Below are 24,926 nucleotides of genomic sequence, written 5' to 3'. Positions count from 1 at the left end.
AAAGTCTAAAAAACTGCCACACAGCTCACAAGAGTCTAAGAGGGCTTGATGACTAAATGTATTATGGTACCATGGATGGGATCCCAGTCAGAAAAAGGACATTAGGTAAAAACTAAGGAAATTGACTCAAATATGAACCTTAGTTAATAATAATGTATCAATATCACTTCACTAACTAACAAATGTACCATATTAATGTAAGGTGTTAATAATAGGGGTACCTGGATATGGGGTATATGGGAACTCTCTCTACTATCTTTAGAACTGCTCTGTAAATCTAGAATGATTCTAGAATGATACCTGATTGAAACGGACATGTAGGCCTAGCTAGGACATACACACATCTAAGCTCCAAGAGAGCAGGGACTTTGTTCTACTCACTACTCTATACTTCATTGTTAGAACTGCACCTGCCACTCAGTGAACATTTTTAGAATGAATAAATGAACATATGCTTTGTGGAACCGGTTTTATTTCTATAATTCAGTCCACAAAAAGAACATGGTAAAGAAAAAGTATCACCTAATAATGAACAAGAAGTCAGCAAACATTTATTAACAGAGCCATTTGACAAACATCTATTATGTCTTTACTGTGATTTTATAACTATGCTGGATGTTGGTAATTAAAAATCAAATAAAACATGAAATTCACAATCTAATTGTGAGGAAGAGAGCTGAGGGCCTGGCTAATACACAGATGATAATAATAGAAAATGATTAGGTATAAGGTGCTTGCTTTGGGTATCATGAAAGTACATAACAGAAGCACCTAACCCTGCATAAAATGGTAAGTGGCAAAGGACTCATAAGCAAAGAAAGTCAAGCCTCTGATTATAAAATTCTCAACAGTTGGTCAACACATTGTTTTATCTGTGCTTTTGTTTAAAGATACCTATTCAAAATACTGTACATTGCTGATTCATTAACACTGAACTCACAGATAACAGCACTATATCTCATGTCTGAACAAAGTTTATCTAACAAATATTTCCCCCAAAAGACACATCAAAGCCTTCCTGAACTCAGGAACACTAGATAGCACTTTAGCATTATACTTGGGGGCAGTTTTAAACATTAAAACCACCAATAAAAAGCGTAAAAAAATGTGGCACTAAGTAGACCATGAAAAGGACACTTGTTTACAGTATGAGAGCTAAAACAAGAAGACAGAGCCTTGTTCAAGCTCAGCTGGAATGTGTGCACAACTCGAATTTTTTGCCACTCCAGTATGTCCACGATGCCTATAAAAGCCCTGCAAGTACTAATTTCGGAGTTACAGATTTATTTTAGTGAGTAGTTTGCCTCACAAATACGGAATCCACAAAGAATGAGGACTGACTGCATCTGATTACCATTATTTGCTTTATAACCTGTAAACCAACAAGGACAGGGCAGAGGCCAGACTGTCTGTCCTCTTAGCATCTGGCACACAATGTGCATTCAATAAATATTTGAGAATAAATGTATAAATGTCCAACACGCAGGTAGATATATAAACCTGAAGGTCAATCAGGAGAAGAGCTTTAGATAAAATAAACACATGCTACATAACCACACACGTAGTGAATGCTGGAAGAAAATTCAAAAAAGATGCTATGATAGAGAATTACAGGGAAGAACTAATGAAGACGATCAGGGAAGGTCTTTCTGAAAAACAGATTCTTAAGCTGAGAAATATGAAGGAGCAAGTCATGTGAAGCGGAGTGGGGGGACACTGCAGGGAGAGAGAGCACTAAGTGTAAAGATGCTGAAGTAGGAAAGTGTCTTAATGCCTGACAATACTGTCTATATAAGAGCTGAAATGGAAAGGCTGGTACGTAAACATGTTAGTGCCTGAATGAGGTGATAGCAAACACCTCCCAGGCTTACAGAAGCAGTGACCTCAACCTGTTCGGCACCATCTGGGGAAATACAAAGGGGATTCCTTCCTTTAGACTTTGTAGAACAACTTAGACATACATGGATTCCAAGACCCCTGACAATCAATGATTAGGATGGTACTGGGAGAATTCATAGATGGGGATACATCAGAATAAAAAGCTTAAAAGGAGCTTTCCAACTTCTCCCACTCCCAAGGTCCCTAATAACAGCTCCTGAATCTCTTTGTCCTATCCCTTCTCTCCTGTGCTCGCCCAGATTCAGTAAGTCAAGGGTCTATTTGTTTGTATTTTAGATATGCAAATGTACTAAGACTGCAAAACAGCAACAACAATCAAGGACATGATGTGGCTTCTCTCAGAAGAAAAGGTAAAATTGTGGAATCCTATGAGGATTAGAAAATTACATAAAAAAGAAATATGTAATAAATTCCCTTTCATATAATAGGTACTAGGCAAAATTACTTTTACATATGAATAATTGCAGCAATAAACACCAATAAAGCAGGAGTAATGGCATCATTAAGAACAGCCAAATAATTCAGGCAATGAACAGACCACTGGTGGTCCCCAGAATCAGTCTGCTTCACCATTACAGAGAACATACCATTATGAATTAATAAAAACCACAGGAAATGCTCATTTTCTCAAGATTTGTATGCTTATAGGCAGGTCAACTGCTGGGGATTCCAGGAGAGAATGTATTTCTAGCGTTTATGGTCCTGAGAGGATGGGCAATGAGTAACGGATTGGAACTGAGCAAAGGAGAAAAGGAAATGTGCCAAATGTCAACTCAAAGTCAGCACAGTAAAACGTTCTCTGATTATTCAGCATATTGAAGACCTACCCAAAGGCCTTCACTGATGAAACCATCTGACTCACCAGTTAAACAGTGAACATGTATTGAGCCTTATATACAATGTGCTGCAATCCTCTGTAGAGGGAATTCTAGGGAAATAAAACATAGGGCAAGTCTTTTTAAATAAAAAGACTGAGGTCCAAAGATGGTAAACCAATTGGTTTAGAATACAAATGAGGATGTTTTCATAAAAACAATTCTATACATAAAGCAATTAGGCTCTCAGGCGACCCATAAAAATCTCATTTAGCCTATACTGCTAACCAGAAGTATAGAACTAATATTGCCACATAACATAGCTAACTAAAAGTATTATTATTATTTCTATGAGAAAATGTAATGCTAGTTTACCCAGATGGCAAGTCCTGGTTCCTTTCGAGGCATCAAAGCCCTACCTTGCAATAACCCTTAAGGTCCAGGGCAGCAGAAGGGTGATTAAAGACTTACTAATCTATGTAAACTTAAAAGACTTTCTACTATGGTTATTTAAACTTAAAATAATTAGCACAGCCAGTGTTGCTCAGTAGTTGATCCAGGAGATCGAGGTTCGATTCTCGGTCAGGGCACATGCCTGGGTTTCTGTCTCGATCCCCAGTGAGGGGCATGCAGGAAGTAGCCAATCGATGGCTGTCCCTCATCATTGGTGTTTCTATCTCTCTCTCCCCCTCTCCCTTCTTCTCTCTGAAATCAATAAAGGCATATTTTAAGATAATAATTAAAATTGAATATAATTAAAATTTCAGTTCCTTACTACCACATTCCAAGTGCTCACCAGCTAAATGTGGCTAATGGCTATCATATTGGACAGTGCAGAAAGAGAATTATTTCCATCATCACAGGAAGTTCTACAGGACAGCACTGCTTCACATCTTTATGAAGGGAAGTTTCTCACTTTTCTATAGCATGATAAAAGAAAGCAGCTCTCCTTTGTCCCATGTACCAAAAGGTTGCTGGTTCAATTCCCAGTCAGAGCACATGCCCGGGTTGTGGGGCATGCAGGATGCAGCTAATCAGTTTCTCTCTCACATGGACGTTTCTCTCTCTCTCCCTCTCCCTTTCTCTCTAAAAAATAGATAAAAACATAAAAAAAAAGAAAAAGAAAGCAGCCCTCTGTGGATAGATGGTGGTGATGGTAGCACAACAATGTGAATGCACTTAATGCCACTGAATGGAACGCTTAAAAATGATTAAGATGGTAAGTTTTGTTATATAATTTTATCACACAAAAAGTGCAGTTCTCTGTTACACTCTCTCCTTATATTCCAAGGTGTGGTACAATTTTTAACTGGTCCTAACCTGGACCCCCTTCAAGTGTGGGGCACATCAAAGCCAAGAATTAGTAAGTAGTCATGAGCATACTCCCCACCCCCAAAAAAAGAGTCAATTCCTGCAGCCCAGTTTTACTGCCCATGCTTTGGTTTTCTGAGTTGTCACATATCCTTGGTTGGGTCTTGGAAGCATGTACATTTTATTTCAATAGCATTGTAACTAGACCCATTCTCAAATCTCTCTCACAGACACAATTCTCTCCTTCAGAGCTATGTTAATCCCCGGCACTACCATCAGTACCACTAGTGACATCTCGTTGGTTTTGGATACAATGGAAATATGGATAGAAAATGATTGATCAACTCTGAGAAAAAAAAAGCTGAATCAATAGGAAAAATAAGATGGAGTGGAGGACTAGGGACACACACACACACACACACACACACACACACACACACACACAATCCCATTCTTTAAAAATTTGAATTAGAGCCCAGCCGGGTGTGGCTCAGCGGTTGAGCATCGACCTGGGATCCAGGCCATCAGAGTTCAATCCCTGGTCAGGGCACATGCCCGGGTTGCTGGCTCCATCAATGACTCTCTCATCATTGATGCTTCTATCTCTCTCTCTCCCTCTCCTTTCCTTTTTCTGAAATCAATAAAGATATATTAAAAAAAAAAATTCGAATTAGAATGATAAAAGGGTTTGCTAGAACAAGAGGAGCAAAAGACTTGTGTGTGGGGTGAGGGATGGGGGGTGGATGGAGTATAAGGTAGGTCAATGGCCCCAAAGTAAGAATAGCTCGAAATCTCTTTAATCACCTACAAACCTCAGTGCTCCCTCGGTTATGAAATCTTACTCAAGAGTACTGCCTTAAACCTATTAGAAGGTTTGTATAATATGTACACTCCCCACTTGGGACATATTTGATATATGCAGTGGCTTCTAGGAACACAACTCCCCACCTAAACAATGCCAAACCACCCACGAGGTCCAAGACTAAAAAAAAAAGTCATCTGTATCAAAGCCAACTTTATCACTATATCCCCATCTTGAGTTTTGTTTTATCATTTTCTTTATATATAGAGAGAAATATTAACAACTTCATCAACTTAGATCATACACACTGAGTTTCCTGTGTTCTGCTAAACCACCCACACTTACTTTCCTAATCCTACCAGTCTATAAACATGGAACAACTGGCCTCTGAAAGAAGCCAACATGCCTGAAATGGCATCATATGTGTGGTGTGGGCTCATGCGCACCATCTGGCAACCCACTCAGATTCACTGTTGATGCTGAATGAACCTACTAGCTCTCATTCAATCCTCAAATCTTAAACTTAGAGCTACTTGCAAATTTCCATTCAGAGCCAAGTTCTACTAAATCTGTTAAAGAGAGTGGGACAAACCCAAAGGCCTTTTTAAAAGGCAAATTCAAGAAAACTTACAGATACACACAGCCCCCACAATCTTATCAGCTACACACAGTAGTTCAATACACCATGCATAAGTTCTAGTGTCAGATAGCCATAGTTCAAATATTGGCTCCAGCAATGACTAGCTGTATAATTTTGAACAATTCACAACCTCTGAGACTCAATTTTCACATTTATAAGAAAGAAATAACAGTAACAGAACTTTATTTTCAGGGCTGTTGTAAGAGAATATATGTAAAAGACTGACATGACATCCAGCAAAAAAACTACTTAAGAAACTCCTCTCTGCAGAACTGCCACTGTCCAGTTCAGCTAACTGCCTCCCTGGTTTTGCTGTATATATTCAGCTCTCAACTCAGCTCTGTCTGTCCTCAATAAATGGTAGCCATTGTTTATTATAGTACTACACTCCTCATCCACACAAGTTCTATCCCTACCTCACCTCTGCTAGTTTGCAGATTCACTGACCCCTTTTACTCATTAATTATGGCATCTCAGAGCATACTCTACAGTCAGCCAATGCCCCCATGCCTCTCCTGTTGGCAGCCTGGCCCTCCTGTAGCAGATATATCAGTGCCTGGTAATACTGAGACCAGTTCCATAGAAGTCTAGACTAGAAGTTATAGAACAACCTGTGCTAAAATTACACTAGAGTATGTGCTCATACACACACCTTCCAGAAAGATTTGTGCAAAGGTTCACTTTTAATAATTTTCAGAAAAATATTTCACTACAAAGTTCTAAAGTATCTTCCCCAGGGCTTTCAAAAAGCATACAACAAGGTGAAGAAACTCCAGGCCAGAGAGCAGATCTGAAAAATAGCCTAAATTTCATTTAATCCAGAGCAAAGCTTTTAAAACCACTTTTCTACTGGGTGGTGCTTTAATATCAACACATCCAATTATGCATATATTTGAAAAGTCTCAGCATCCTGCCAGGCCCACCCTCTACCCTTAGCATCTGATTCTCATGCCACTTCTCTAATTAGAAGTCATAAGTACAAAAAAGAAATCAATTTCTGATGGGTAGCTGCGATGATGGTGGTTACAATGGTAGGTGGCTGTGCTGTGGGTAGAAAAGATATGGCCCAGTTGCCATCACATAACCCTGTACCTTGCTAGTTCAGGCTACCCACACCTGTTAAGCTGACGGTACTCCCACCATCCACTCGAATCAAAAAGCAATTTGTACCATATGGATTCAAATTTCCATTCTACCTATTATGACCAAGAGGCAGATGCTGGATGTTAGAGCCACACAATGAGAATAAGCTCCTGTACTACAGGTGCCCTCGGCAGCTGTTTCACTCTGGTCTCAGCCAAGTCCTTCTGAATTAGTACATTCATTTTGCCCAGCTTTAGACTCAGGGTTGGGTTACGGTAATAACCAAGGATCAAGCCACAGAATAGAAGGTATGACAAGTGGAAATAAGGAAACTGGCCCCAACCTGGTCAACAAGGGTCAGGGTCCAAGGTCAAAACAAGCAATAGGAACGATTATACATGCCAAATCAATCATATCCATGGTGTGCAACCAAGGAGGGAATCCTGGCTCTTTCAAAGGTACCAGGAGCTAAGATGGATGTATGAAGAACATAGACTAGATACCAAATGTAATTCAGGTGAAAGGAAAGTAGACCTAGAGCTACTTAGAGGCAGTAGAGATACTCTACAGACAGGACAAGGTTAAGACTTGGGTGCCTGTACTTGGGGAGCAGAATTGGGGATACAGCACTAAAACAGAGTATAAGATACTTTATCTGCAACACTAGAGGACAACAAATATGGTCTACAATTTCTTATGGAAAAGCTCTTTAAAACCAAAATTCTATGCCCAGCAGTGACCATTCAAGTGTGCAGACAACAAAGTAAAGACTTTTCATTTAAGGGCATGTAAGGTAAAAGCATCAGACATATGCTATTGCTTTATCAGACATGATAAATAATGCACAACTAATGCAAAATATCAATTTCATTCTGTCTCTAGTTACTTGATACTATATACCACAGGCATTATCTTATCTGCAAATGAAGGTAGTACTTTTACTTAAAGCCATTGCAAAAGAGTGAATTAAATTTTCTTGTAAGTAATATACATGTAGCATGTTTATCTACCTCTGTCTTTTCTATTTTCCATGTTAAGTATTTTTAAAATATAAAAGCAATTTAATCTGCTGCTTCATTTTTACTTATCAATCTGATAAATCAAGCCAAGTGTAAAGTGGCAAACATTTTTTGCACTTTGCCATTTTCCCCAACACACAAAACTTAAGAACTCCTTGATCTTAATTAAAATGCCACAGCACTGAGGGGACTGACCGCCTCTCTTCTATTATACTGGTCCACTCCCTGCAATATTGTATAATTAGGAACAAGAGACAAAGTGATGTATTTATATTAGCACTTACTGAAATACTAATTAAATGCTTTAATAATCCAACAACTACATGAACATAATCCAATGGGATCATATTATTCCTATATAATTATTGTTTTATCAAAAACAAGTTAGTACAAAAATGTCTTTGAACTCCAAAAGGTACACGAGCATTTCTCATTGTTATTACTTGTAGCAATAACATGTATCTGCTGGAAATGCCTCAAAGAACAGAAGAATTTGGAATTTATTTTCATGATCACTACATCTTACACAATATTTACTCATTCAACAAAGAATCTCTGAGCACCTGTGTACCAAGCACTAAGGAAATGTTCAAAAGGGTCACAAGGATAATTCAAAACAAAAAATTCCTGCCCTGGCCCCGGATGGGGGTCTCGGTTGGTTGGAGTGTTGTCCCTTACACCAAAGGTTGCGGGTTCGATCTCTGATTGAGGTATGTGCAAGAGGCAACCAATCAATGTTTCTCTCTCTCTTCCTTCTCTCTAAACATATCCTTGATGAGGATTAGAAAAAAAATTCCTAAAAGCCTAAAAGTCACCTATATTTATCTTTGATACGGCTTTTGCTACTGTGAAATTACATTTAAATACCACAATGTGATGTACTGGTGATAATCAACACTTAAAAACCAGATCATGAACCTTCCAAATGGATCCTGAACAGTTCAGGATGCTATGAGCACAAGCTCAGACATCATGAACATGTAGTTTGTGTTAAATCTCATGTTAGAAATGACAATGGAATAGATTAGTAAAAGTCACATACATGATGTTTTTAGAGCAATCAACAGAGAAACCATGAATTAAAATCAGCAAAGAATGATGTATCTTCTGCTTTCTTTGGCTGTCCATATTTTATTCTCAATTTCCTTTTCAGATTATTCATTGCTTGTGTGTTGAAATACAACTGAGTTTTGTACCTTGCAAGTTTGCTGAATTAGCTTATTAATTCTAGTAGCTATCTTGTGGATTCCTTGAGATTTTCTATGCACAGGACCATGTTATCTGCAAAAAGAGATAGTTTTACTTCTTCCTATGAATTCTAGTCACCCTGGCCTCCCAGCCCCATCTTCTCAACTCAGGGAGACTGGGAGCCTCCACCTGGGTTCCCCCTTGCACCATAGCCTGGAAACCCTTTTCAGGAGGTAAACTGGGGTAATAATGGGTTCATGTCATTTGTTTCTCATCTCTTAGAGATCACTGCCCTTTTACTGCCTGATATCCAATGTCTTAAAAATCACTGTTTAATACATTTAGTCTTGTTTACTAGTTGTTTCAGGTGGCGTAATGGTTAATTTTATGTGTCAACTTGACTGGACCACCAGGCACCCAGACATTTAATCAACATTATTCTGGGTGTGTCTGTGTGGGTGTTTCTGGATAAGATTAATATTTGGATCAGTAGACTGAGTAAAGCAGATTGCCCTCGCTAATGTGGGTGGCTTCATCTAATCGATTGAAGACCTTAAGAGAACAAAAAGGCTAAGTAGAAGGAACTCCTGCCTGACTACTGAACTAAGCCATGAGTCTCCCTCCTTCGGACTCAAACTAAAACATTGGATCTCTGTGGGTCTTGAGTCTGCTGGCTTTCAGACTAGAATTTATACTATTGGCTCTCCTGGTTCTCAGACCTTCAGACCCTGGAGCTATACCACTGGCTCACCTAGGTCTCCAACTTACTGGCTGCAGAACTTGGGAGTTCTCAGCCTCCATAAATGCGTGACCCAATTCCTTATAGTAAATTTCTTGTATGTGTATGTGTATGTGTATGTGTATGTGTATGTATATACACACACACGTGCGTGGGGGGTGTAGATGTAGATACACACATCCTATTGGTTCTGTTTCTCTGTAGAACCCTACTACAGGTCGAATGATAAATCAGCTCCCAGTTACTCCATCTTGACCAGAAACACAAGTCTAATGTATTATTAAGACAATATTTTACTACAAGGCAAGTAATTACAACAACAGTCATGAATACATCCTTTCTTATTTTTCTACAAGATTCATACTTTGTCATAGCCACGAGGCAAGGTTCTTTGTACTACACGAACAAAATATAGGATACAGAAGGGGGGAAAGCCTGTTGAAAAGAATGGAGGCCACAGACTAGGAAATGGGACTCCATATTTTACAAAAACATTTTCATACATGTGTCTCTCATTTCATATTCTGAACGACTGTGAGGCTAAGCTGTTAGGTACTTTTCGTTCTACTGTACAGATATTGGAACTGGTTCAGAGAGATTAAGTGACTTGCCCAAGGCAAGACAACAACAAAGGCAGGACTTGAACTCCAAATTTTCAACTCAAAATTATTTGCTCTGATATATAATTCTAAAGACGGGAAACATTTGTTAAGAAGACATGTGGCTGAAGGAAAAATACCTGGAATTTGGTAATCAATCAGATCTGTGTCAGAATTTCTTTCACTGACGTATTCTTTGACCCACTGGGACCTAAGTAAATTGATCCTTTCATGTTTTCACTATCCCAATGCCCTGTCCTTGCTTCTTTCTTTATGCAGCTTAGATTTCATGGTATATCATTTAAAACAATCCCTTGTACACACACTCAATTCCCTATCCCTTTCTTTCTTCAATATAACCTAGACTATTTTCACATTAAATTTAAGAGCATTAAACTCAAGTGGGTTCCCAGGACTACCTAGTAATTGTATTTACCTCCCTAGTCCAGTGGTTCTCAAACGTTTTTATACATCAGAATAACCCAGAGGGCTTGTTAAAAAGCAGATTGTCTGCCTTCACCTCCAGATTTCCTGATTCAGTAGGTTCTGGGGTGAGGCCCAAGAATGTGCATTTCTAACCTTCCCAGGTGATATTGATGCCGCTGGTCTGGGGATCACGATTTGCTCGAATTCATTCACTGTCCACTGTCCTAATTGAGCATCTCTTCAAATCCCCTATTCCTTCTGTGCTACCCTCATTCTCACTGAGGAAATAGAAGCAATCAGATCATTTCCACATGACATCCTTTCTGACATCCCCTTCTGGGTCACTCTGCCCCTTCTACAAAACCCTCCTTGCTCTTCCTCAAATGCACCAACATTGCCCTCACTTCAGGAATTTTGCATCAGTTGCTTGGAATGCTCTTCTCCCCAGATATGTGCATGACTTGCTCCTTCACTTCCTTTAGATCTGCTTAAGTGTCCCCTTATTAGAGAGGCCCTCCCAGACCACCCTACAAACCTCCTCACTGTGCCTGGCACTTCCTATCCCCCCACCTTGAATTACTTTTCTCCATGACATTTATTACCACCTGATAGTTTACTTAGTTGTTTATCTGCTTATCATCTATGTTGAGAGTACAGGGGAAGAGAGAGGCAGCCAAGTTCTCTGGGATTAGAGAGAGTCAGTAATAAGAGAACAGATAGCACTGTAATCCATTTATCTAAGAAATCTGTTGAAGAAAGCGGAACAAGCAGCAGCAGGTTCAAGTAGAGGTTTCTCAGGATGCAAAGGAAGGGCTAAAGGGACAGGGGCCAGGACCAGTGCAAAGCAAAGGTTTAAGGATGCTGAGAATTGAAAGGATGTATGAGAGACAAGATTGCTGAAGTATCTGGACACAACAGGTTCACACACCACAGGATTTTTGCTTTTGTTTGTAAAGCAGGTATCTACTAAGAGCTTACTATACACAGGGCACTGTGGGAAATAGCCCAGACCCACTGTCACATCTGATTTAGCTGATCTCCACAACCCTAGGGAGTAGGAATTATCACCTAGGCCTTTTTGTACATAATTAACAATCATCTACTGACATATCTGTCCACTACAAAAAGAAAAAACAGAGGATTTTCCTCCCAAACACTTTCATCCTTTGTTTCTCTCTTACCTTAAAATTGATCCTACAAGATTTCCAACTTCAGGGTTTCATGCAGTCAAATATCAGATCTTAGGAGCAAATTTTTGTGAAGGGCTGAACCACCTTTTTATAGCCTCAGGTGGTTAGGAAGCTGCTCACACAGGTAATCAGTTGCTTAAGCTCAGAGAATCCAGAAGTCACCCTGACTCAGGAGCCAACTGCTGTTGACTGACTCCATAGTGTTACATACCAATTCGCCCCAGCTGAAGTTTTAAAGCTATTCCAAATAATTTTTAATCACAGCTGCTACTTCACATCCTTTCTTCCCATTCTTAGTTACCAATTTTACCTTCTGCCCTTCCACTTTCAGCAGAAAGCCTTCATTCACCAAAACCATAGAAGGCACTCAACAGAAAATGTTTCAGCCTCCCACCTCACCACTTTGAACTTTCAGCTTATTCTCAGAAATGTTCTTTTCCTCCAGCCCATCACCACTCCTGCAATGGCAATAATTGTAGAGCTTCCTTTTACAACATCTGTGTCCCCCTTTCTTGTCTTATCTTACTACACTGACTGGGACCTCCAAAACAATGCTGGTAACATATCTTTAACCTGCAGGCCACCTTCAGTGTTTTACTCATTTGACATACTTTCAGTGTTCTTCATTAAGAATGGGCCTGGCTTCTGACAACATTGTTTATTTTTAATGTCTCAGGGATGGAACATCCACAGTCCGAAGCTCATCCAAAACTTCTCTATGGCAAAGTTTATCCATACACTATACACTATTCTGCTAATGCAGACAGAGAAGACATAAGACATACCTACATTACCTTTTTTTTTTTTACCACATATTATCTTTCTAGGCATTTAAATCACAAGTCAGCTTTTGTTGAAATGCTTATTTTGGTGTCTTCTTTATCACCAAATAATTTTCTTTCTGTAATGACCATAAATGCAGATAGACTATTGCTCATTTTACAAAAGTATAATATAGGTGAATGCCCTATAAAGGTGAAAGATTTTTAAACTGAACCATATGATTTAACTAGTAGCCGGCAGGGCCAAATAATCTTATACAAATCTTATTAGGGGGGAAAAATTAGATAATCAGCTTCATAGTACAAACCAGCCAACAGAAAATAGATTTCAAAAACAATTCTCAAATGTTTAATAATGTATGTTTTTATGACATGACTTTCAGCTGTTGTTTCACCTTCCGGCTAGACTGCATCAGATTTTAACCACCCTTATGGCACTGTACATACGCAGGGAGCAAATGCAATCTACTGAAGCGAAGCAGTGTGTGTAAAAGGGTTCAATTAAATGGTGAAACGTTTCTTGTAAATTAAAGTCATATTAAATAATCATCTTCCATGCAAATTATCTTTCATGGGGTGTTCCAACAACGTGCTCTCATCATATGTAGCTCCTCTAATACATGCTTATTTGTAATGCTTGACATAATCAATTCTCCCTCTTTCTTCCTGTAGAAATGAGAATGGAAATTTAAACTTTTTAATTTTTCCTTGCTAGACTGCCTTTGTAAATGTACCAGTAATGAGACACTATTTCTTCATAACCTACAGTGCAGAGAATGACTTAACTAGATGCACTCTACTGGTACATTTATCAGAAACAACAGTTTAAATAAATTTCTGATGGAAAAATACCATGTTATCCTCTCTTCATCAAAAAAGTAAATTTTCCCTGGAAGCCCATAAGCTCACTTACCTAAATACTTATCTCACACTTTTAAGGTTTCTAGTCTTAGAATAATATCATATGCTAAAATGTAATTAAACAAAATAGAGATTGTTAGCATAATGCATCGGGGATCCACATATTTCCTAAAATGTATACACAACTGTCTGTTTTATGGGCAAATGTGCATTTTCTGAGAATCCAAAATTTTTATCTGATTCTCAAAGGGGTCAAGAATCCACAAAAAGATTAAGACTTACCAAATAAAGACAAAAGACAGTATCTCAGCCATACTTTGATCTGAAGGTACAAAAAACTTGACTGATGTCCCAGTCGATATTATCTTAGTTCTCTTGGTGCTAATACTGAACATTTATCACACAGAAAATAAATTCCTATTCGAAAAAATCAAACTAAAACATTCAATCACAGTCATTTCCTAAAATCTAAAGAGAAATTCCACACATCCTTCCTGAGCATTCCAGATTAATTATGTGCATGTGAGGTAATCAACCTAAGCCCTGAAAAGAGTAACTGACAAGGATGTTAAGGGGGAATCTGAGTCATGCTACTCCTTGGACCTATCAGCAGAGAGCTGGGAAAAATAGGCTAATTCAGTGTCACAATTTCATGTTTCATGAACATCTCTGTAAACGCATGGTTTCCTCCCCGCCACCCTCATATGCTTCTAAAAGTCCTTAGTTTAACTACTAACTAAATCATAAATACTAAATTGCATTTTTAAAAACATTCTCAGAGGAAAAGTCCAAGGGAACTTCAGGTTCAATTAAATACCAGAACTGCTACAACAGCAATGTACTTACTACTAAGCACTTAAGTACCCGAGTCCTGTTTGGAACTTACTACCAAAACTGCCTCACTTTCTGGTTAATAAGCACAACCCCCAAGTTCTATTCAGAATTAACGTGCCCACAGACACCCTAAGTTACAACCCATGATTCTGCAAGGAAGGCAGAAACTTTCTTATAAAGTTAGTGTGGCAGAGACAAGTCTGACCGTATCTGCACTTACCCAGCTATGTTTAAAACAAAAAGCAGCACCCTGAGCAAGTATAACTTCTGAAAATTTAGTATTGAAGAAAACAAAATCATCATTGCAAAGATTTCAGATTTTTCCCAGTATAAAGTAACAGAATCTTATGCAATCCCCAAATAGTCACAAACATAAAATACATTTGGGACACACAATGCACATAAAATTATCCTTAACTAAAATAAATACCACAAAGAAAAATGTATCTAATTTTTTTCACAAAATGTCATAGTACTCATAGTAAGTTAAATTTCACTTTTTCCATACTTCAAATTTTACCAAAAGCTTTCCCATATGTTTTAAAAATTAAGTCATTTTCTAGAAAACCTTTTAAAAAGTTAATTCTTAACTATATCCATTAGGTGAGTACAGTGATCTTCAGCCTCTTTGACGAGGGGACACTCAAATACTACAACTTTGGTGGCACACTTCAAATAACCCGCGTTACACTCTCATCACTCTCTACTTGATCCCCTTTCACCACTGTGTATCTGTTTAAACAGAGCTTTTTACTGCCCTGACCTACATATTCACAAAGCAAAGTTCTTGCATGCTCCAATAAACAAGCAGTCTTTCCCAGAGCTGGCTGAATGCCTTTTACCACTCATCCTTCCCCACGTTTCATCGCATGACCCACAAAGGCTGTTCACCAGAGTCACAGTGCTTCTCCTACTGAAATAAAAATAAACATTATTTTCTCCAAAATTTCATAAACATTTATAAGGGGTGTATAGTATAAGTGCTACATCAGCACACAATTTGGAGCCACTGTTCTAATTAATTAAGATGATTAGCTTTAAAATGTTCTTAATAAATTACTGTGTTACCTATGAAGTCAAGTAGACAAACACAGACTTTCAACAGTACAAGCATTTGTTGAACTCAACTTTCTCTGGTTCAAATAACGTTCCCTTCTAGATATTTAACCTCAATAATAATTTCTCCTATGTCCCTACTCTACCCACATAAACTCATTTAATCTTTACAACCCTTAACCTTAATCTTAAAGCGTATAAAGTATATAGTCTTCCCTTGGTATGCACAAGGGATTGATTTCAGCAGGCACTACAGATACCAAAATCCCAAGTCCCTCCGCCTCAGATGCTCTTCATCCAGCTACCTGTACATCAAGCACGTTTCTGTATTTTAAGTCCTTACCCAAAAGTCATTTTCTCGGTGAGGCTTCTTTGTCAATCTAAATTGTCAAGTCCTGACCATGGAATATTTCAAATATCCTTTCCCTGCTTTTAAAAAAAATCTCAGCACTTATCCCTTACATGCTATTTTATGTATTTATCTTGTTTATTCTCTATCTCCTCTAGTAAAATTAAAGTCCTATGACAGTGTAAATTTTTGCCTTTATTGATTTCCCAGCAACTAGAAAAGTATTTAATGCATATAAAATGCCCAATAAATACTGGCTGAATAATCTCTATAATTATATTAAATGGCTATATCCTATTCCATCAAGTGCTTACACCAGGATTTATCTAATAATTCCCCTGCTGTGGATATACTGGTTATTGCCAATCTTTCACTATTCCATATAATGCTCTAATGCAGGGTCAGCAAACACTTTTCTGGTAAGGGTCAGATAGTAAATACTTTCTGTTTTGCAAGGTTTCAGTTACAACTAAACTCTGCCATTGTAGCACAAAAGAGATAAAGAATGGCTATGCCTAGATTTGGGCCGCAGCAGGCCAGATTTAGCCTGTGGGCCCTACTATCCCCTTTGTTGAATGCTTTTGTGTATCTTTTTCTATCTTTTCAATTAGCAGAGTTACTGGATAAATGGGTATGACTATATTTATGGCTCCTGATAAATTCCATCAAATTGCTTGGGTTCATCCAGATGCCAGAAAAGGACTCCTTTGGCAGACTTCCAAAAGTAACTGAATTGCCACCTTTACTTATATTAAACTACACAAGGGGAACATTTTTTCCCAAAAGATTAAAATCTTAAGTTTTGTCCAGGAGATAAACTTTAGTTATACAGAAATTCATTACTGCAGAGCTCTCTGTCTTCTCAAACTAACAGTATTATTGAACCAGAATTATCACGAAAATGTTAACAACCTGAGTAATTTAGAAAAGAAGTATGTCCGGCCAGCATTGCTCAGCGGTAGAGCATTGACCTAGGATCCAGGAGATCCCAGTTAAGTTCCTGGTCAGGGCACATGCCCAGGGTTGTGGGCTTGATGCCCAACAGGGGGTTTGTAGGAGGCAGCCGACCAGTGACTCATCATTGATGTTTCTCTCTCCCTCCCCCCTCTCGTCCTCTTTCTGAAATCAATTTCAAAAAATAAAAAAATAAAAGAAGTAAACTCTCTGCAACAAATATGCAGGGTGGGGCAAAAGTAGGTTTACAGTTGTTTATATGGAAAATGATACAATAATTAATAAATAATAATACAAGGATAAACTCTTGTTTCATGTACTCACAACTGTGAACCTACTTTTGCCCCATCCTGAATGTTGGTTTACCACTATATTATAGAGTAGATAAAAGACACTGTTAATTGTACCTTTTTTTTTAACCTACACAGATATCTGCCCCCTTTGATCAATAGGAAAATACAGTTTTCCAAGATAACAAAAAATCATACTTAAGAATAAACACAGGCTTCTCGGCAAGCAGGACAGTAGCTTAGTTTTGGATACTTCAAATCTAATCATAAAAACAGAGCAGACCAAGAAACAGACCTATATGTATGCTCGACTGATTTATTTAATCCTCACCTGTGGATATGTTTACTGATTTTAGAGAGGGGAAGAAACAGTGAGAGAGAAACACGGATGTGAGAGAGAAACATCAATCGGTTACCTCCCATACAGCCCGGACAGAATCAAACCGCATCCTAGATACCTACCCTGACTGGGAATCAAACCTGCAACCTTTTTGATGTAAGAGATGACACTCCAACCAACTGAGCCACCAGGCCAGGGCTCAACTGATTTTTTATAACGGTGAAAAAGCAATTCAAAGGAGGAAGGATAGCTTTTTCAACAAATGGTGCTGGAGCAATTGGACATCGATAGGCAAAAAAATGAACTTCAATCTAAACTTCACACCTTAAATAAAGATTAACACAAGTGAGGTCAGGTGGCCATGGAGATGGAGGACATGCTGGACCTAGGCGAGGAGCAGTGCCCCCCCAAAAATAATGGTTAACACAAAATGGATCTTAGACTTAACATAAGACATAAAACTAAAAAAACTTGTGAAAAACAACGCAGGAGAAACTGTCTGGGATGAAGGGTTAGGCAAAGAGTTCTGACTTGATGCCAAACTCACGATTCATAAAAGGAAAAACTGGTAAAATTAAAGTCTTTTGCCCTGTGAAAGCCCATGAAGAGGATTAAAAGATAAGCTAGAGTCTTAATAAAGACACTTGCAAACCAAGCTTCTGACAAAGGACAAATATCTAGAATATATAGAATATATAAAGAATACATATATACATATATATGTTCTAGTAAAATTACTGGCCTTTAAAGATGAAGGAAAAAGTGTTTTGAACATCTCAGCAAACAAAGTCAGTTCAAAAAGAAAGAAAATCATATTGGTATCAGACGCTGACAACACTTTTTACCAAAATATAATAGAGTAGGAGTCAACAAACTATGGCTTGTGGACAAAATCCAGCTCACTATCTGGTTCTATAAAAATTTTATTAGAGCACAGTCATGCTTGTTCATTTATATATTCTCTATGGCTGCTTTTGCACTGCAATGGCATAGCTAAATAATTGTGACAGTGATCTATGGCCCACAAAGCCTAAAATAATTACCATTTGGCCTTCTACAGAAAAAGTTTGCCAAACAGAAAAACATATCCAAACTCCAAGCAACTTTCTTTTTTTGTTTTGTTAATCCTCACCTGAGGATATTTTTTCCATTGCTTTTCAGAGAGAGTGGAAGGGAGGGAGGAGGAAAGAGAGAAACATCGATGTAGAGAGACACATCGACTGCTTGCCTCCTGCACATGCCCCACCAGGGGCATGGAGCAAACTCGCAACCCAACCAAGGTTTTGGCTTTGACTGGGAATCAAACCTGCGACCCTTCAGTGCATGCGCTGATGCTATAACCATTGAGAAGCACCAGCCAAGGGCCAAGCAACCTTCTTTAAGAGTCAAGCTGTTGCCCTGGCCAGTGTGGCTCAGTTGGCTGGGTGTGCTCCCAAGCACCCAGAGGTCACCGGTTTGATTCCAGGTCAGGGCACATGCCCAGGTTTCGGGCTTGATCCCCAGTAGGAGGCGTGCAGGAGGCAGCCGATGGATGTTTCTCATCAATGTTTCTATCTTTCCTTCTCCTTTCCTCTCTCTCCAAAATCAATAAAAATATATGTTTAAAAAATAGCTAAAACACCTACAAGAATTAAATCTTAAAAAAAAAAACACTTGAAGAAAATGTCAGCCAAGTATGTATATTCAGCTAAAGTGACCTTCAAGTATAAAAGCCACAGATAAACAGTTTTAAATATGAAAAATAGTAGATATTATTCACCTGAGCTATTCACAAAGCTTTAATGAGCTTCAGACTATAAAGCAACAATTACAGAATCTTAGCATAAGGACTTCTGTTGCACATTGAGTATATTTAACTGTAGAACCAAGACCAATGATGGGCAAAGGTGAGAGAGTCATATGTGATTTGCATGGAGTGAACAGACAGAACTGAGAAATCTTGGGGATCAGGAATTGACTAGTCCAGGGGCTTGGTTACATATGGAAGATGGGACTGAGAATAAGGCAGGAGTCACAGATAACTTGTAAATTTCTGGACTGCGAAAATGGATGAAAGATGGTACCATTTACTAAGCTAGGGAACAAGAAAAGACACAGATTTGAAGAGAAAGATAAGTCATGTTTTGGGCATGTTGTGAAACGCTTGTGGACTATCAAGTGACTATGTCCAGTTGGTAGTTGCAGACACCCAGATCTCATGAGAAAGGCCCTGACTAGATATTAGATTCAAGGGTCATTAGCCAAGGAATGCATGAAATGACCAGGAGTGTGTAACTTACCATGCAAGCAACAAGACCAATATGGGAAAAACAGCACCAAAACTCATCCTCAGATTTCACAAAATAACAGAATCAGCACTTCCACTGAATTTGGCCACACTGATATTCTCCTGTATTCAAAACCAATTATTAAGAATTTTCTACTTTAAACTATTCAAAATAAAGCATTTAAAAGTAAAAAATATGAGTGAATAAAAACAAGGCCTTAACTACCTTCTGTAGTTATTTTTAATGGCATACAGAGTCGACCATGCTACTATGTACTGGGCCTTACACTCAAGTGACAAACTTCCAAGAGAATAAAAAAGACATAAAAGGTGAAATCACTTTAAAACTACACATATGGAGTGAAGTATATATATGTGTATATATACATGTATGTATGAAAGACAATGGATAGAGGAATGGGTTCTGTTATGGGCTGAACTGTGTATTCCCCCAAATTCCCATGTTGAAGTCCTACCCTCAGTACTTCAGAATGTGACTTTACTTGGAGTTAGGGAGTTTAAAGGGATAATTAAGTTAAAAGTAAAATGAGGTCGCTTGTGTGAGTCCTAAGGATATGGACTGATATCACTGTTAAGAAGAGGAGATTAGGACACATTCAGGCACATAGGGAAGACCATGTGAAGACACCTGAGGAAGAGTCATCTACAAGCTGAAGAAAGAAGCCTTAGAAGATCCCAACCCTGCCACCATCTTGATCTGGGACTTCTAGCCTCCAGAACTGTGAGAAAATGAATTTTTGTTGTTTAAGCCACCCAATCTGTCATATTTTTTATGGAAGCCCTTGAAAACTAATAAAGACTGGGGAAGTAGTCCTAGCTGGGTAAGAGTTCACAAATATGAAGTCTCATGTCAGAAAAGTGTAGCTTTTGATATGTGGTGATTGTGCCTTAAATAATGCAATGATTAAAAAAATTTAAGTAGTAAATATTTATAAAGGAAAACTGAAGGGACAGAATATTTGCAATTAGAAAAGGTTAATGTAGTGTTAGTTTTGAGGAAAACCAAGAGAGAATCCAACCAAGATATGTCCTGTTCCTGAAATTAAAATTAACTTTAAAAGGGTAAATAATCCAAAAACAATCCATCCAAGCAAGGGAAAGTAACAGAAGCAACTTTGGATAATTCTCTAGAATTCAAAAGAAAAAAACGTTTAAAAATATTTCAGCTACCAAAATCCTTGATGATTAACAAACAAGAAACATTTTCAGGCATCAAGTGAAAAGATATTTGCACTGGGTATTAATAAAATTCTGGCTCTTTACAAGTTTTTTTAAACAAACAGGCAACAATTACTAGCAAAGTTGCACACATATTAATTCTTGCCCTGTGTCTGGGGTTACAGAGGCCATAGATTTCAAGAGGAGAGTAAGGTGATGGGGAAAGCTACTCTCTAAGAGAGACCTGCTCCCTGCTGCTGAGTCAAAGTTCAGGCAGATTAGAAAAGTGCTTGAGTAAAAATGGGTAATTTTATAGTAAGACTTTTAATGTTTTGAAACATTTATTAAATGTTTTCATGTCTTCTTAAAGTTTTTTAAAGTTATATTTCACACAAACTTGCAGTTTACCTTTTGAGACATATATGTTGTTGTTTTCCTTTCAGTACAAAAGGGCCAATTACTGATGTTCCTTTTGCTTTCTATACTATTTTAAGTGTAATAAAGTGTTTCTGAAATACATCTTCTTTGTCACTAGAGCCATTGCTATTACCAACACGAAAAAGTCAAAAAGCTTTCCAACTATTTAAGTGTTAAGACTTGCAAAACAAACTTGAATACTGCTCCATAAATTGCCTTTCTCCAGAAAAGTATATTAAATTTTTTTGACACTGAATACAAAATAAAATTCAAAAATTTGCATTTTCAGGACTTTTAGATTCTTGACCTTTATTTGAATTTGAGACTAAGCTTTACCAAACAACAGAATTTACACTGTAACTAGCCAACCACAGTCCTCATTATGGAATCTATGCAATGCATTTGTTACCTAGGAAACAGACCAGAACACAGGCAGAGTGCAATTTCATGATAGCAAAAGAATTCTCCCATCATGCTGGTAAATAAACTCCATAAATCAACTAATCAAAAGCAAAGTCAAAAAGTAACATGTAAGAGTTAAGTTTCATGGAACTTTTTTAAAGAAAAAAGAAAAAAAGAAACCTATGGGGCTTCTTCTCCCAACTATATTCTGAACAGGTTTCTTTACAAACACAAACTGTCAGAAAATAAACTGTTCAAAATAAATGGCTTCTCTCCAATCTTCAGCTTCTCTATTTTTGACAGTATTTAAGAGAAAAAGCTTCTTTAGAGCCAGCCTCATACATCTGGTAGCAGAATATTAATCCAAGAATAAATTCTACATTTTCCACAAGCAGCAAGGGTTTGTACTATTCTTAAACTGTGCAGGACTATAAAGGCTGGAATAGGGTCTCTGTCCACACCTCTCATAGTCAGACCTACTTCCCTACCAAGCTACAAAAACTGCATGAAAAAGAAAAACTTGAAAGTCATAAATCTATTATAAAAAATACAATTGTTACTTTTCAGTTTTCCATTTGATTACTACTAATGATACTATCATTTAAGGGTTCCAGTTAACATAAAGTGGCCATTTTGAGTTTCCTTTAAAGGTACCTACCTCACTGAGAACAAACAGGAAAAGGCTAGTAAAGTCTATGGATTTTTAAGCCTATCAAACTTAGTGTTGTTTTTAAAAAGAATCTGGTAAATGTCAGTTTATACTGCTCAGCTACATTAAAAATCCTACTTTATACAAATTTAAAATTTCTGGAAATAGCATTGATTTTTCACAATATCAAAAGAAGTAGGAAAAAAAATCAACCATGAAAAGTGAAAAATAATTTATGTGCCTTTCTAAACAACAACATACCAGAAGGAAAATCAGTTGGCAATACGTAAGATTCTCTGGAATGCCTCTAATTATAGTACAATATTCTTGTTAATTATATAAAAACCAAAAAACTAATGTCTACATATCATAGTCAAAAAACAAAACAACAACAAAAATAGCCAGCCACATAGAGATTCTACACTGCCAATCCCAAAAAACTATTAAGCGCAACTACAACTTTGCCAAGCAATTCTCAACACAGGCTATACTGTTTAGTTTACATAGTGACTCTGTTAAGCTTTATTGCTAAGACTGACAGCCTTGTAAATACATACCTACCCAAGCAATTCTACTTGTTAGCTTATCTTTTTTAATGCTTCTAAGAGCTGATGAAGAGTGTGTATCTAAGAGCTGAAACTCTGGGAATGTTTTAGAACTACATTCCACCCTTCAGAATAAAGCTTGAACAAATTTCAATACCTATCCTCTTTGGGCTATACTTAATGGCAGGGCAAGAGGAACCTTTCTCAAGGGCCTACCAGCAACCCTGAGCCTTCTGCAGACTTTAAATTCATTTACCTAATCTAGACCGGAAGTCAGAGCAGGAACTAATAAAATTTGATCAACTCAAAGGGGCTGGCACCATTGTTTTACATGTTGCCTCTTCTAGGCTTTAAGTGTACAAAAATATACACTCCGGGCACTTACAAAATTAGGTATAGAATAATATTAATGTGTTAAGTAACTAGGGCAAGAATCTAGGATAAATATTTCTTTTAGAAAAAAGAATATTTTAGGTACACCTGTCTCCTCTTTATAAAGACAAAAATCAAGTTGCCTAATTAAAACTGGATTAAATTGTATATTGTTTTCTGATGAATTTCTGCATCTTGATGAAAATTTAAACATTTTTCCAAGTTTAGATAATGCTGTTTTCAAAATTATTTTTTAAGAAAGCTTCCATTTTCTACATAAAGCTGTACATATAACTGAGTGCCCTCAAAATAGTTTTTTATAATATGCTTGGTAACTGTGAGGTTTAAGTTTGTCAAAATGGATTCTTATACACTAGGCAAAAATAAATAAAAGTCTCCAGAAGTGAGCAGCAGATTGAGATTAATACAAAGACATAAATCTGTACCTGCATTAAAAATCTTAATCTGTAAAATTAATTTTCTGGGTGCTTAATCAACTTCATTTATTACTTGAGTATCTGAAATATATACCGTCTATAAGAAACATAGCCAGAAAAATAATATAAATAAGAAATATCACAGTACTTTTCAAAACACTCTATCCACTAAATACGTATACAACCCAATTGCTGGGTTACATACAGAGAATATACAAATTCATATAAAATGGGGAAAACACAATCACGGGGGGGGGAGGGTCGGAATCAGCGCTAACATTCACGGTCTCCCCATATGTTGTAACAAATCTTTCTCAAAGGAGCAAAACAATAAAGGTTTTAGCCTGAACGGAAAGCTAGATAACTGTTGACTGCACTCTAATGTAACCTCCACAGTGGAAGCTGTCACCTCCTGACTCGCTTGTTAACTGTTTGTTTAATAAGCAGAAGAGTCTGTCATGCTAATCCTAAGGAGTCTGAGAAATAAGAAAACTTTACCCCAAAACTTTAAAATACACATGTTAAAAATTGTAAAAATCACAGCCATGTTGATCTTTTGTGTTTTTTTGCCTTTAAGTCCCCGGAGGAAAGAAAAGAAAAAAGAAAAAGAGAAGGCGGCTAGCAGGCCACCCGAAACCACGAGCGTTCTCCGATTTTTGTTTGATTTTGGCCGGCCGGCCTCCTCCCACGCAGGGCAGCGCGTCTCCGGGCGTATTTGATAACAAACCCGGCTCGCTGTGCGCAGCCTCAGAGGGGCCGCGGAGCGCCGGCGGAGAGAGCCCTCCGCCGTTAGAAACAATAAATAAGGGGCCGGAGCGCGGCACGTTCCTTCACACCCGCCCCGGGCGCACCTCAGCGCGCCTCCCGGGAGACACACAAGTCTGGCAAAGCCCAGGACCCCCTCTCCCCCTCTCCCCACAACCGTCTTCAGACTTGGAAACTAAGAGGGCAGGTCTTTTCTTCCCTTCCCGCCCTCCTGCCCCTCCGACAGACCCAACAGCGGGAGCAGGCGAGCGAGACCCACGCAGCGCGCCCGCCGCCGCCGCGGCCACGGGAGATGCTGGGCGGCGCGCGGGTCCTGGGAGGCGGACCGGAGAGCGGCCGCCGCCGGGGCTCGCTCCCGAGGCTCCCAGGGCCGCCGGGGGTCTCCGCCCCTCACGCCCCCAAGCCCGTGGCCGGCGACGTCCGGCCGCCCGGCTCGCCGCCCCGACTCTCGGCCTTCCCACCCTCCCTCCCCGGGAGGAGACAAAAGGAGGGTTCAGCCGGGTCAGCGCGCGGCCGCCGGGGGGGAGGCGGAGGAGACCCCAGCGCAGCCGCCCCCGACACAAAGGGACTCGCCAGCCCCGGTGGCCGCGTCGGCGCGCACGTCCCCGCCCCGCGCGCGGGCTCTCCCTCACCTGCAGGTGTCTGTGCGTCTGTCCATAGGAACGCGGGCGGCGGGGGGGCCTGCGGAGCCGGGCGGGACGAGGCTGAGGGGAGGGA

The 24,926-nt window shown here is 38.8% G+C and overlaps 1 protein-coding gene across 3 annotated transcripts in view; it reads right to left on the bottom strand.

Annotated features, from left to right (window-relative positions):
• Nucleotides 1-24,926, bottom strand: part of KIAA1958 (KIAA1958 ortholog) — a 90,818-nt gene extending 65,892 nt beyond the window's left edge. For all 3 annotated transcript variants that reach the window (XR_015715418.1, XM_087822844.1, XM_087822843.1), the window contains exon 1: nucleotides 24,842-24,926. The gene's annotated coding sequence lies outside the window, so the exon portion shown is untranslated. The remainder of the gene's footprint in view (nucleotides 1-24,841) is intronic.

This window comes from Miniopterus natalensis, chromosome 12, assembly GCF_054644295.1.
Source record: "Miniopterus natalensis isolate mMinNat1 chromosome 12, mMinNat1.hap1, whole genome shotgun sequence".
In the NCBI taxonomy this organism is placed as follows: domain Eukaryota; kingdom Metazoa; phylum Chordata; class Mammalia; order Chiroptera; family Miniopteridae; genus Miniopterus; species Miniopterus natalensis.
The sequence above is the reverse complement of the archived record's forward strand: the minus strand, read 5'-3'. Positions and strand labels throughout refer to the sequence as shown.